Below are 12,280 nucleotides of genomic sequence, written 5' to 3' on the forward strand. Positions count from 1 at the left end.
ATGGAAATAGCATTAATTTGGGAGCTCAAAATTCTGGCTTGAGTTCCATTTCTGCTATATCAGTTCAGTTCAGTCGCTCAGTTGTGTCTGACTGCGACCCCATGGACTGCAGCACGCCAGGCTTCCCTTTCCATCACCAACTCCTGGAGCATGCTCAAACTCATGTCCATCCAGTTGGAGATGCCATCCAACCATCTCATCCTCTGTCATCCCCTTCTCCTCCTGCCTTCAATCTTTCGCAGCATCAGGGTCTTTTCTAATGAATCTATTCTTCGAATCAGGTGGCCAAAGTATTGGAGTTTCAGCTTCTGCATCAGTCCTTCCAATGAATATTCAGGACTGATTTCCTTTAGAAGAGATTGGTTTGATCTCCTTGCAGTCCAAGGAACTCTCAAGAGTATTCTTCAATACCACAGTTCAAAAACATCAATTTTTTGGCACTCAGTTTTCTTTATATTCCGACTCTCATATCCATACATGACTACTGGAAAAACCATAGCTTTGATTAGATGGACCTTTGTTGGCAAGATAATGTCTCTGCTTTTTAATATGCTATCTAGGCTGGTCATAGCTTTTCTTCCAAGGAGCAAGCATATTTTTAATTTCATGGCTACAGTCACCATCTGCAGTGATTTTGCTGTTGCTGCTGCTAAGTCGCTTCAGTCATGTCCGACTCTGTGCAACCCCAAAGATGGCAGCCCACTAGGCTCCTCTGTCTCTGGGATTCTCCAGGCAAGAATACTGGAGTGGGTCGCCATTTCCTTCTCTGTGGCAGTGATTTTGGAGCCCCTCAAAATAAAGTTAGCCACTGTTTCCACTGTTTCCCTGTCTATTTGCCATAAAGTGATGGGACCAGATGCCATGATCTTAGTTTTCTGAATGCTGAGTTTTAAGCCAACTTTTTCACTCTCCTCTTTCACTTTCATCAAGAGACTCTTTAGTTCTTCTTCACTTTCTGCCATAAGGGTGGTGTCATCTGTGTATCTGAGGTTATTGATATTTCTCTGGGCAATCTTGATTCCAGCTTGTGCTTCATCCAGCCCAGCATTTCTCATGATGTACTTTGCATATAAGTTAAATAAGCAGGGTGACAATATACAGCATTGATGTACTCCTTTCCCAATTTGGAATCAGTCTATTGTTCCATGTCCAGTTCTAACTGTTGCTTCTTGACCTGCATACAGATGTCTCAGGAGGCAGGTCAGGTGGTCTGGTATTCTAATCTCTTTAAGAATTTTCCACAGTTTTTTGTGATCCACACAGTCAAGACTTTGGCATAGTCAATAGAGCAGAAGTAGATGTTTTTCTGGACTAGCTGTGTAATCTTGGGGCAGTCATTTAAGTTCTCTGGGTCTTATATTCCTCATCTATAATGTAGGAAGGTTGAATTCAATGGCTTCTAAAGCTTAGTAAACTGTACTATTTTTATCAGTGTGAAGAGTAGACCAGTTAGCTAGAAATGACAAAGCAGAATTTGGAACATGCTGTTGTTGGCTTTTGGGGACAGTCTCCATAGGTGTGATAATTGCCTTAATTATCTGAAAGATTTCAAGTTATAATTACATATTTTTTTCTGTAACAATTGATATCCGAATTATTTTCTTCCTACGATTAAGCAATAATATATACCAAAATCCAAAGGCGGGTGCTAGCAAACTTAGAAGTTCTGTGATCTATTGTAAGTAAACAAGTAACCAGGTAGTCTATCTAGAAACAGAGATGAACTAATGTCTAACTATTATAGCACTCTCCAGAGCCATAAATGTTGCAGATTTGTGGGCAGAATAGATGACTCTTATTTTGGAGGTCTAGAAAGTGTCCCATGGATGGAGGACCTGGTAGGCTACAGTCCATGGGGTCAAGAAGAGTTGGACACGACTGGGCGACTTTACTTTCACTTTTCACTTTCATGCATTGGAGAAGGAAATGGCAACCCACTCCAGTATTCTTGCCTGGAGAATCCCAGGGACGGGGAGCCTGGTGGGTTGCCATCTCTGGGGTCGCACAGAGTCGGACACAACTGAAGTGACTTAGCAGCAGCATCAGCGGGAAGTGTGGTGGGGCACAGAGCTTTAATAGGCAGCAGACACTAGATACTTCCTGGCAGAAAATGAGACAAGCTGAATCTGAGTCTAATCAAATTCCTAGATCTAACTACAAATTTACAAATTTGTAGGACACACTAGGACAGGAGAATATATTTATTTTTAAAAACTGATACCATGCGGATATAGTCAATAAAATCTAGATTATGAGAAACTCATTAGGACAAATGACCTACAAATAAATTACGAGAAAATAAAGCCCAATGAAGCTGGAAGGGGAACCTATAGCTAATTTCATTTGACTGGCTAATCCACTACTTAGACAAACCAGTAAAAAATATGAAGTTTGTAAGACAATTGGGAATTGATTGATTGATATTCTTTCATTATTAAAGTGTTTTTCTTTTAGTGTGGAAAATGGAATAATGTATTATTTTTTTAAGAACCTATATCTTTTAAGAAGCATACTGAAATATTTACACATAAACTGTTATGATGTCTGGGGTTTTCCAAATGTAAGAGAAGGGTCAAGTGGATGGGAGTAGAAAGGAAACAAGATAGGTGATTTATTTGTTCAAGTTGGTGATGGGAACATGGGAGCTCATTATACAATTGTTTTTGCTTTGTATGTGTTTGAAATTTTCCATGAGAAATGTTTTTTTTTTTTAAATGTTTGGATACTCAGAAAGAAAACAAGACTAGATTTCTCCAAGTATGTCCCATCTTTCCAAAATCAATCCCATTTAAAATCTTTGAGTCTGAATTTGAATTAAAATATTTTAAAATGCAGAATGAGAGTTTTGTTTTATGGCAATTTCATTCCAAATGCTTGCTATGCTAGTTATCTTGATTAGCACAGCCCACTAAGGGGTAAAATAACACACCAGATACATGGAGAGGTAGCCTGCAAATAAACGAGCCCCTTTGTGCTCTGAACCATCGTCTACTCTGTCACCAAGGTTCTGTATTTTGGGGGAGTGTGTCCTGAATCCTACTGTTACACTCTGGGGTTCCTAGTGTTCCTCAACACACCACTCTGTTTCATGCTTCCCTATATAAGGACATGCTGTTTCACCTGCAGCATACCTGGATATTCACATTTCTTTGACCTATTCCAAGTTAGTCATTTTTTTCTTTCTCTCACCACCAATTCTGATAGCTACTTCTAGGTACTAGATAGTAACAACGCTTAGTTCATTACATTTTTTTGTTGTTCATTGCATTTTAATAATTTATTGATGTAAAGGAGGAAAAAAGAATTTTCCCTCCCACTCTTCTGTTCTGGCTGGGACACCTGTAACAAAAGACAAATTAATGAGAAAAACAAACAGGTTTACTAACAAGTACACTTCATATACCTGGAGAAGAAAATGGCAACCCACTCCAGTATTCTGGCCTGGAGAATTTCATGCAGAGGAGCCTGGCAGGCTGTAGTCCATGGAGTCTCATAGAGTTGGACATGACTGAGCGACCGACACACACACACACTCCTTATATGGGGAATTTCCCTGGTGTCTAAGCAGTAAGGAATCCACCTGCAATGCCGGAGATGCAGGAAACATGGGTTTGATCCCTGGGTCAAGAAGATCCCCTGGAGGAGGAAATGGCAACCTATTCCGGTATTCTTGCCTGTAAAATCCCATGGACAGAGGAGCTTGGAGGGCTACAATACATAGGGTTGCAAAGAGTCAACGTGACTGAGCAACTGAGTACAGTACGTGCCTCGTATATGCATGTGACATACCCAGGGAAAAATGAGTAACTCAAAGCAGTGGCTCAGAACTCCTGTTTATATACCATCTTCAGCCAAAGACAAAAAAAAAAAAAAAAAGGACCATGTCCAGAAGCTCATTTTTGGAGAGATGACAGGGAAAAGCATGATAAACAAGAGTGAGGTTTGAATCACAGATTTAAGTGGGTTTCTTCTCCATTATTAAGGGTCTAAAATTGTCTTCTGGCATTTATTTTTGTACTTCCTGGTAGACAGGGAAGGAGGGACACCTTTGAAAATGTTGTTTTAGTCGCTAAGTCTTTTGTGACCTGAGGGACTTAGCCCACCGAACTCCTCTGTTCATGGGGCTTCCCAGGCAAAAATACTGGAGTGGGTTGCCATTTCCTTTTCCAGGAAATCTTCCCAACCCAGGGATCAAACCCATGACTCCTGCATTTGCAGGGGGTTTCTTTACCATTGAGCCACCAGGGAAGTTCTTTGAAAATGTATGTCCTGCTTTTAAGTGAATAGGAGGAGGGCTGTGAGCTTTCTTTGCATCTGCTTCTCAGTTGTATTCAGCTCAACATAATCCTTATGCCAAAGTGGTATATTTTGGGGTGGCATATTCTGCTACCGTTCATTTACCTATTATTTTTTCTTTCCAGAATGTAAGATTTTAGAGCAGTGTGTCTTATTCATTCTCTGTCCCCTGGAGCCTAGCAGAAAGACTGGCACAAAACTCTGAATCAGTATGTTAGTGGAGAGTGAGTGGTGATTAAAGTACGACTGGAAAAGGCAGAGGAGAGACAGGGAGCAAGGAGTTTACTGCACAACTTAGGGGCCAGGGTATTTCTACATTATCTCGGTTCACATTTTAAATTTTAATATTTTTAGAGTTGGAAAACTTTATAAAAACACATATTGATGGCCTGGGACCAAAGAGCCTGTAAGCCATAAAAGGAGTAATTTAACAGGGCAAGCGACTAGCTGCTTAATGAGACTTAAAATGGGCATCTATTTGGCCACAATGAAAAGCAAACCCATTGACCAGAAGGGCTGCTAGTTAGATGCTTTGAAACAGGGCTCGGAGTATTTTCCTTGCTGTTGTCTTATAGCAATTAGGCAGTTCTTTTAATAGGCCTGCACCCAGGTTTATCATCTGGAAATCAGGTTGTGTTTTGAGATTTAACAAAGCTTTGTGCTTTGGTCCTTTTGTTTGAAAGGTATTCTAAAAATGCAGTCCTTCCCTGGTGGCACAGAAGTGATTTTCTTTTATCGGTCACCTTGGTGTTTTGGAACCTGTAGGCTCAGGCAGGCCCTGTATTAAAAAAGCAAAATTCAACTCAGTAAGTTTTAAAGATCTTATTGGCTTTCTTCATTGATTGACGAATCAGGCAGCATCCAGTCAAGCAAATAGAAAGTACAATAGCCCCAGGAGCTATACAAAAAAGACTTATAGACAGAAGGGAGCAGGAACATGTGTTGTACTAGACAAAAAAGACTGTTTATTAAAAGATCACCTTTGTTTAGGGGATGGCAGGGATCTACCAGTTTGTTGCTGCTGCTGCTAAGTCACTTCAGTTGTGTCCGAACTCTGTGCGACCCCATAGACGGCAGCCCACCAGGCTCCCCGTCCCTAGGATTCTCCAGGCAAGACACGAGTGGGTTGCCATTTCCTTCTCCAATGTATAAAAGTGAAAAGTGAAAGTGAAGTCGCTCAGTCGTGTCCGACCCTCAGCGACCCCATGGACTGCAGTCTACCAGGCTCCTCCATCCATAGGATTTTCCAGGCAAGAGTACTGGAGTGGGGTGCCATTGCCAGTTTACCTAAGTAGTATTGATTAGGAGAGTTCCTGATTGGTAATTAAGTCTCATTTTGGTGATGTGACTCCATCCTGGGCCTCCTTAACTTATTTTTAACAAGTGATATGTCCAGGTATTACATACACTGGAATGAGAGTTGAATAATGGTAACGATATACAGAATTTCCCCTGCTTCTATTTATTGTGAGGATTAATTTGACTGGGAGTACTAAGAGAGAGTTCCTAAAGCCAGTGGAAAACTGGCAGATTTATAAAAGTTTCAGGGGGGTAAATTAACCCCTAGATATCATAGACTGTATTTGATGTGTATTTGCATTTGGGGGAGAAAATATCTGAGGCTTCTATAAAATTCTGACTTTATCAAAATGTTTAAGAAACACTACGAAAGGTGTATAGCTTTTCTCAGTAATGTAGAACAAGTGTTCTTTAAAGCTTTTTGTTAAAAGAATTCTGATTTTAAGACATAGTTATCTTTTTAACAAACTGAAATAGTTGATTTACAGTATTGTGTTAGTTTCAGGTATAGAGCAAAGTGATTCAGATACACATTTTTCCAGATTATTTTCCATTATAGGTTATTCAGTTCAGTTCAGTTCAGTTGCTCAGTCATGTCCAACTCTTTGCGTGAACCGCAAAGAACCCCATGAACCGCAGCACGCCCGGCCTCCCTGGCCATCACCAACTCCCGGAGTTTACCCAAACTCATGTCTATTGAGTCAGTGATGCCACCCAACCATCTCATCCTCTGTCATCCCCTTCTCCTCCTGCCCTCAGTCTTTCCCAGCATCAGAGTCTTTTCAAATGAGTCAGCTCTTCACATCAGGTGGCCAAAGTATTGGAGTTTCAGCTTCAGCATCAGTCCTTCCAATGAACACCCAGGACTGATCTCCTTTAGGATGGACTGGTTTGATCTCCTTGCAGTCCAAGGGACTCTAAAGAGTCTTCTCCAACACCACAGTTCAAAAGCATCCATTTTCCTGCACTCAGCTTTCTTTATAAGTCAGCTCTCACATTCATACATGACTACTGGAAAAACCATAGCCTTGACTAGACAGACCTTTGTTGACAAAGTAATGTCTCTGCTTTTGAATATGCTGTCTAGGTTGGTCATAACTTTCCTTCCAAGGAGTAAGTGTCTTTTAATTTCATGTCTACAATCACCATCTGCAGTGATTTTGGAGCCCCCCCCCAAATAAAGTCAGCCACTGTTTCCATTGTTTCCTCATCTATTTGCCATTATAGAATATTGAATAAAGTTCTCTGTGCTATACAGTAAATCCTGTTGCTTATCTAATTTGGTATAGTAAATTGTACCTGTTAATCCCATAATCCTAATTTATCCCTCCCCTGCTTTCTCCATTAGTAACCATGAGTTTGTCTTCTATGTCTATGAGTCTATTTCTGTTTGGTATATAAGTTCATTTGTATCATTTCTTTTTTAGATTTCACATATAAGCAATATTACATATTTGCCTGACTTACTTCACTTAGTATGATATTCTCTAGGTCCAACCATGTTGCTCTAAATGGCAATATTTCATCTTTATGAGTGAGCAATATTTGTGTGTGTGTGTGTGTGTGTGTGTGTATGCAAAGTAAAGTGAAAATGTTAGTTGCTCAGTCATGTCTAGCTCTTACAGTTGTGTCTGACTCTTTGTGACGCCATGGACTGTAGCCCATCAGGCTTCTCAGTACATGAAATTCTCCAGGCAAGAATACTGAAGTAGATAGCCATTCCCTTCTCCAGGGGATCTTCCTGACCCAGGGATTGAGCCTGGGTCTCCTGCATTGCAGGCAGATTCTTTACTGTCTGAGCCACCAGGGAAGCCTGTGTGTGTGTGTGTGTGTGTGTGTGTGTGTGGTGGTGGTTTAGTCACTAATTTGTGTCCGACTCTTGTGACCCCATGGACTGTAGCCCACCAGGATCCTCTGTTCATGGGATTCCCCAGGCAAGAATACTAGAGTGGGCTACCATTTCCTTCTCTAGGGGATCTTCGCATTCAGGGATTGAACCCACATCTGCATTGTAGGTGGATTCTTTGCTGTCTGAGCTATCAGGGAAGCCTGTGTGTGTGTGTGTGTGTGTGTGTGTGTGTGTGTGTTATGTATATGTATACATATATATATATGCAATGTATATACTACATCTTCATAAACCAGTTATCTCTTGCTGGGCCCTTTATTTATTTCTATTGACCACACAGTGCAGCTTATGAGAGCTCAGCTCCCTGAGCAGAGATTGAACCTGGGCCACAGCAGTGAAAGCCTGAATCTAACCATTAGGGCACTAAAGAGCTCCCGATGGGCACTTCAATATATCATTTCATTAAATAACTTTTTATTACAACAGTATTACATGTACACTGTACAGTTCAGTTCAGTTCAGTCGCTCAGCCATGTCCGACTCTTTGTGACCCCATGAACTGCAGCATGCCAGGCCTCCCTGTCCATCACCAACTCCGGGAGTTTACCAAACTCATATCCATTGAGTCAGTGATGCCATCCAACCATCTCATCCTTTGTTGTCCCCTTCCCCTCCTCCTTCCATGTACTGAGAAGCCTGTCTCGTCCCCTCAATCTTTCCCAGCATCAGGGTCTTTTCAAATGAGTCAGTTCTTCACATCAGGTGGTCAAAGTATTGGAGTTTCAGCATCAACATCAGTCCTCCCAGTGAACACTTAGGACTGATCTCCTTTAGGATGGACTGGTTAGATCTCCTTGAAGTCCAAGGGACTCTTAAGAGTCTTCTCCAACATCACAGTTCAAAAGCATCTATTCTCCTGTGCTCAGCTTTCTTTATAGTCCAATTCTCACATCCATACATGACTTCTGGAAAAAGCATAGCCTTGACTAGACAGACCTTTGTTGACAAAGTAACGTCTCTGCTTTTTAATATGCTGTCTAGGTTGGTCATAACTTTCTTTCCAAGGAGTAAGCTTCTTTTAATTTCATGGCTGCAATCACCATCTGCAGTGATTTTGGAGCCCAGAAAAATAAAGTCTGACACTGTTTCCACTGTTTCCCCATCTATTTGCCATGAAGTGATGGGACCAGATGCCATGATCTTAGTTTTCTGAATGTTGAGCTTTAAGCCAACTTTTTCACTCTCCTCTTTCACTTTCATCAAGAGGCTCTTTAGTTCTTCTTCACTTTGTGCCATAAGGGTGGTGTCATCTGCATATATGAGGTTATTGATATTTCTCCTGGCAATCTTGATTCCAGCTTGTGCTTCATCCAGCTCAGCATTTCTCATGATGTATCTGCATATAAGTTAAAGAAGCAGAGTGACAATATACAGCCTTGATGTACTCCTTTTCCTATTTGGAACCAGTCTGTTGTTCCACACCCAGTTCTAACTGTTCATACAGGTTTCTCAAGAGGCAGGTCAAGTGGTCTGGTATTCCTATCTCTTTAAGAATTTTCCACAGTTTGTTGTGATCCACACAGTCAAAGGCTTTGGCATAGTCAATAAAGCAGAAATAGATGTTTTTCTGGAACTCTCTTGCTTTTTCGATGATCCAGCAGATGTTGGCAATTTGATCTCTAGTTCCTCTGCCTTTTCTAAAACCAGCTTGAACATCTAGAAGTTCATGGTTCACGTATTGCTGAAGCCTGGCTTGGAGAATTTTAAGCATTACTTTACTAGCGTGTGAGATGAGTGCAATTGTGCGGTAGTTTGAGCATTCTTTGGCATTGCCTTTCTTTGGGATTGGAATGAAAACTGACCTTTTCCAGTCCTGTGGCCAGTGCTGAGTTTTCCAAATTTGCTGACATATTGAGTGCAGGACTTTCACAGCATCATCTTTTAGGATTTGAAATAGCTCAACTGGAATTCCATCACCTCCACTAGCTTTGTTCATAGTAATGCTTCCTAAGGTCCACTTTACTTCACCTTCCGAGATGTCTGGCTCTAGGTGATTGATCAGACCATCGTGATTATCTGGGTCGTGAAGATCTTTTTTGTACAGTTCTTCTGTGTATTCTTTCTCCTCTTCTTTTTTTTTTTTTTTTGTCCCCACCCTCCACCCCCTCTCCTCTTCTTAATGTCTTCTTCTTTGTACACTGTAGACATTTAGAAAAATCAGGTTAGCAGAAAGAAGCAAATAAAAGCCATTTGCTCAGATATATACTTCATAACCATTTTGGTGACTAACCTGGATTTTTCTAGGCAGGTTGATAGATTCAACTCTATAGACCCAAGGAACATGTTGCAATATAAGTAACAAGCATTAGTATTACTAATGTATAAAGAGCATTTAGAAATCACTGAAGTGACAAACCTCTATAGAAGATGGACAAGGAAATGGGAAGAAATACAAGTAGTCAATCAGTATATATAAAAAGTCCTCACATAAAGGTGGTTGTTTAAAACAAGACAGCAGGACCCAAATGAAGTCCCTTATGCTAAACAAGCTCCACATCACCAAACTGAGAATTACTGTTTCAGCTCTCAAGAAATGGTATCTTAAACCAGTCAATTAGGAATCGCCTAATTGGCACCCCACTCCAGTACTCTTGCCTGGAAAATCCCACGGATGGAGGAGCTTGGTAGGCTGCGGTCCATGGGGTCGCTAAGAGAGCGACTTCACTTTCAGTTTTCATTTTCATGCATTGGAGAAGGAAATGGCAACCCACTCCAGTGTTCTTGCCTGGAGAATCTCAGGGGCGGGGGAGTCTGGTGGGCTGATGTCTATGGGATCGCACAGAGTCGGACACGACTGAAGCCACTTAGCAGCAGCAATCAGCACTAATTAGGTAATCTGCCTGATAGATCCTTGACATCCCCTAAAGGAAGATGACCTTGTTAATAACCAACCTGATTTTTGTTTTGAGGTATAACTTCTTGTTCTCACTCCCTTTTGCATATAAAAATCTTTTATTTTTGTACAGCTCCTTTGATCACCTTTCTAGCTAAGATTGGATGCTCCCCTATTCATGAATTATTAAATAAAGTAATAAGATCTTTAAAATTTACCAAGTTGAATTTTTTTAACAGTTCAAAAGGTACAAACTTCCATTTTTAAAATAAATAAATCCTGGACTTCCCTGGTGGTAGTAATAAGATCTTTAAAATTTACCAAGTTGAATTTTTTTAACAGTTTAAAAGGTACAAACTTCCATTTTTAAAATAAATAAATCCTGGACTTCCCTGGTGGTACAGTGGATAAGAATCTGCCTGCCATTGAGGGGACATGGGTTCCACTCCTGGTCCCGGAAGAGCCCGGCCTGGAGCCTGTGCTCTGCAGCGAGAGAAGCCACTGCAGTGAGAAGCCTGCACTCCACAATGAAGCATAGCCTCCACTCGCCGCAACTAGAGAAAGCCTGCACACAGCAACAAGACTCAGTGCAGTCAAAAATCAATAAAATAAGTCCTGGGAATGTAATGTACAGCATGTAATTATAGTTAGTAATACTGTATTGTTTTTTTATTTATGGCTGAGCTGTAAGGCTTGTGGGATCTTAGTGCCCTGACCAGGGATTGAACACAGGCCCTTGGACACAAAGGTGAGTCCTAAAAGTTGGATTGCTAGGGAATTCCCAAGAATTGCTAAGAGAGTTAATTTAAAAAATTCTCATCACAAGAAAAAAAAAATGCAGCTGTGTGGTGATGGATGTTAAATAGACTTACTCTACTGATCATTTACAGTACATACAAATATAGAATCATTATGTTGTATGTTTGAAACAATGTTATATTGTCAATTATATAGATTAAAAAACATTCACTCTCAAAATTTAAGAAATGCATATTAAAACAATAAGATAATATTTCTCATGTATCAGATGGCAAAGATTATAAAGAATAGTATTAGTCAGTGTTAGTAAGGTATCATGGAAATAAATGCCTACAGCTTTTCTGTTGGGTAATTTGGAAGTCATGTGCTTAATAGTGCTTTTTATCCACTTACCACCCTTATATTACTTTTTCCGTTACACAGACCATTCTCTGCAACTCCTGCAGGCACACTTAACAGAATGTATAGTTTATTTCTAGATTTGCTTTTCTTTGAGTTGTGAAAGCATCTCTGAATTTGCTTTTTAGAAAATTAATTCCTTTAGGGAAAGAAATACCTTACATCTTTTCTAGTACAAAGAATACCTCCTGACTTCAGGTAAATGATGAGTAGATATTAAAGTAGTCTAGACCAGTGATTCTCAACCAGATGGCACTACTTTGAAAGGGGTATTTCAATTGTCCCAATTATGGAAGAGGAAGAATGGCCCAGGCCAGACAGGCACCCGGAATACAAAATGTCTTGCCATGCAAGGGACACTCAGGTAGGTGAAAAACCTACCTTTTTGTTATTGTCTGAGCCTGAAATCTAAAAATTATACCTTGAAATGCATGTATTATAACTTATTTTCCTTTTATTTTTGTCCTAAATTATGGTTAAGACATTGATTTTAAGTTGAGATATAATTCACATACTATTGAAGTTCATATTCTTTTAAAGTTACAATTCAGTGGGTTTAGTATATTCACGAAGTTGTACAATGATAGCCACTAATTCTAGAATGCTTTCATCATCCCCAAAAGAAACCCACTGACAGTCATTCCTCATTCCCTACTCCTCTAGTTCATCTACTTTCTGTCTCTATGTTTCTGCCTGTTTTGTACATTTCATATAAACAGGATTGTACAATATCTGGCCTTTTGTGGTTGTCTTCTTTCACTTAGCATTCTTTTAAGGCTCATCTA

This window comes from Bubalus bubalis, chromosome 12 (assembly GCF_019923935.1).
Source record: "Bubalus bubalis isolate 160015118507 breed Murrah chromosome 12, NDDB_SH_1, whole genome shotgun sequence".
NCBI classification, from domain to species: domain Eukaryota; kingdom Metazoa; phylum Chordata; class Mammalia; order Artiodactyla; family Bovidae; genus Bubalus; species Bubalus bubalis.